The sequence below is a fragment of the Tupaia chinensis genome, unplaced genomic scaffold (assembly GCF_000334495.1).
Source record: "Tupaia chinensis unplaced genomic scaffold, TupChi_1.0 Scaffold142780_1, whole genome shotgun sequence".
Classification (NCBI taxonomy): domain Eukaryota; kingdom Metazoa; phylum Chordata; class Mammalia; order Scandentia; family Tupaiidae; genus Tupaia; species Tupaia belangeri.
Window position 1 is genome coordinate 480,068 of NW_006202626.1, and position 2,246 is coordinate 482,313.

Genomic DNA, 2,246 nt, shown 5'->3' on the forward strand with positions numbered 1-2,246 from the left:
TTTCCTCTACTCCTTGTTCTGTACTTTTGAATATGTGTATCAGTTTGGCAAGAAGGAATCACAAATAAGACCACTTCTGTTGTTTCCATTTTTTAACTCAGGTTTCCATGTAAGATAAAATGAGGAGATAAAATGAGGAGTTATTCCAGCTAGCTGGCAGTCTTTTTGGTTTCAATATGAAGTAGAGTAAGTTTCCTAAAAATACTAGAGATTAGAGATCCAGAAGAGGTAAAGCACTGTTAGCTGGGTCAAATAGAATATGGGTTGGCAAATAGAACTTTGAGGAGAGGAAAAATATGTTTGAGTGGCTGTCATAAATGATCTGAAAAATTACCTAAATTATTATTAGAAGTGAGATGAACACAAGGAGACAAGAAATTGAATGTAGGATTCTAATGGATAGGAAAAATGAAAAGAAAAAGTCTTGTCTAACTAGGAGAAATACATCTTCATATATATTAATGATGATGGATTATTTGTTGATAATATATATATATTAAAAAATGATTGGGACCAGCAGTTGTTGTAAAGGTTACGTTGCTAGACTCCCAGGCAGTTGACTACAGTTCAAGTCCCAGACCTGGTGGCTTAAAACTCACACCAGGCACATGTGTGTATATGCCCAAAATACTAGAAGGAGAATGGAGGAGAAGGGATTGTAGTGTTGCCATCCCTCCTGGGGGGTAATTTCTTGCTTTCTGTCTCTCTGTCTATCTCTGTCTCTCTGGCAAATACATGCACCCTATAGCAAAAAATCTCTCTAAAAAAGAATTTATTTAGAAACCCTTTGATTTTAGTAGAGTACTCAGACTTTAAAATAACTCTTTGTCATGAAACCATTTCAAAACTTGAATAATTAAAATAACATTATATTTTGTTATCATTAGCTGAGTTGATTTATTCTGTTTTTAAAATTATTTTATTTAACTTTATTTATTTATTTATTTTAATTTAACCAGAGAGGGACAGAGAGAGAAAGAGAGAAAGAGAGGGAAAGTTTGAAAGCAAGCCACCAGGTACAGGACTCGAACCGTGGCTGGCCATGTGGGAGCCCAGCGCCCTTAACCACCATGCCACCTTCTAACCCTGATGAGTTGATTTATTCTTAAAGACTGATATGGTGAAAAATAATCATGCATTTGTTATTATTAGACATACTTCCCCACTATGGGATGATTCCAAATTATTTTTGGGAGTTGCATGATTTAGAAATTCTTAAATATAGGAATAAGTGCTCAGAAAACTCATTTTTAATAAACATTTTCTTTATTCTTGTTATTTTACCATTCAGAAGCTGTTTGAATAAAGCTCTTAAGGGAAGAAAAAGCAAAAATAAGAAACTTTTTCAGAAGGACAGGTGATGGCAAGGTCAAAAAAATAAAGAAAAATAGATACCTCTTAAAAGATAACTTTTCTGGGACAAGCAGGTGGTGTGGTGGTTAAGGTGCTGGACACTCCCACATGGCTGACCATGGTTTGAGTCCTGAACCTGGTGGCTTGCTTTCTCACTTTCCCTCTCTCTCTCTTTCTCTCTCTGGTCAAATTAAAATAAATGAATAAATAAAATTAAATAAATAATTATTTAAGAAAAGATTACTATTCTGCACTACTGTATCATATTTTTCTGGCAACAGAACCTATGTTTTCTAAAGTTTATTTTATGCATGATATTGTATGTGGATGAAAGAGAAAGAGAAATAGAGAGAGAGAAAAAAAAAAGTACCCTCAAGAGGGTCTTATCATGGCATGATTCCCCCTCCCCAATCATACAGGATCCTGGGTACCCACACACGCCTGCCCAGACATGTTTTCAAACCAACCTGTTGTTGATCTGATACTATGGTTTCCATGTGTTTTCCAGTACTGCACGTACTGCAGTTCAATTGCTATTGATTATACCACCAAGCTGGGCCACAGAACCTACACATTTAATTCCGTATACTGTTTTTTTTTTCAATTATACTTCCTTATTACTGTTCAAATTTACATTCTATCAGTCATTCCCATGATTCTTATTGCTGTACCTGGTAATTGGTTACATTGGTTAGAACAGATTCTAGTATGCTTTGTAAATTTCATGAGTCCTCTGTATTATAGTACACACATTCTGTAATTTTCAAATATTTTTCAAAATCAACTGTAGCATGGTACATAATTATTACCTCTAGTTTCTCAGCCAGCACTATAGATATTTTGGACTGGACAATTCTTTTTTTATTTTTTTTTCTTGTGAGACTGTCTTGTGA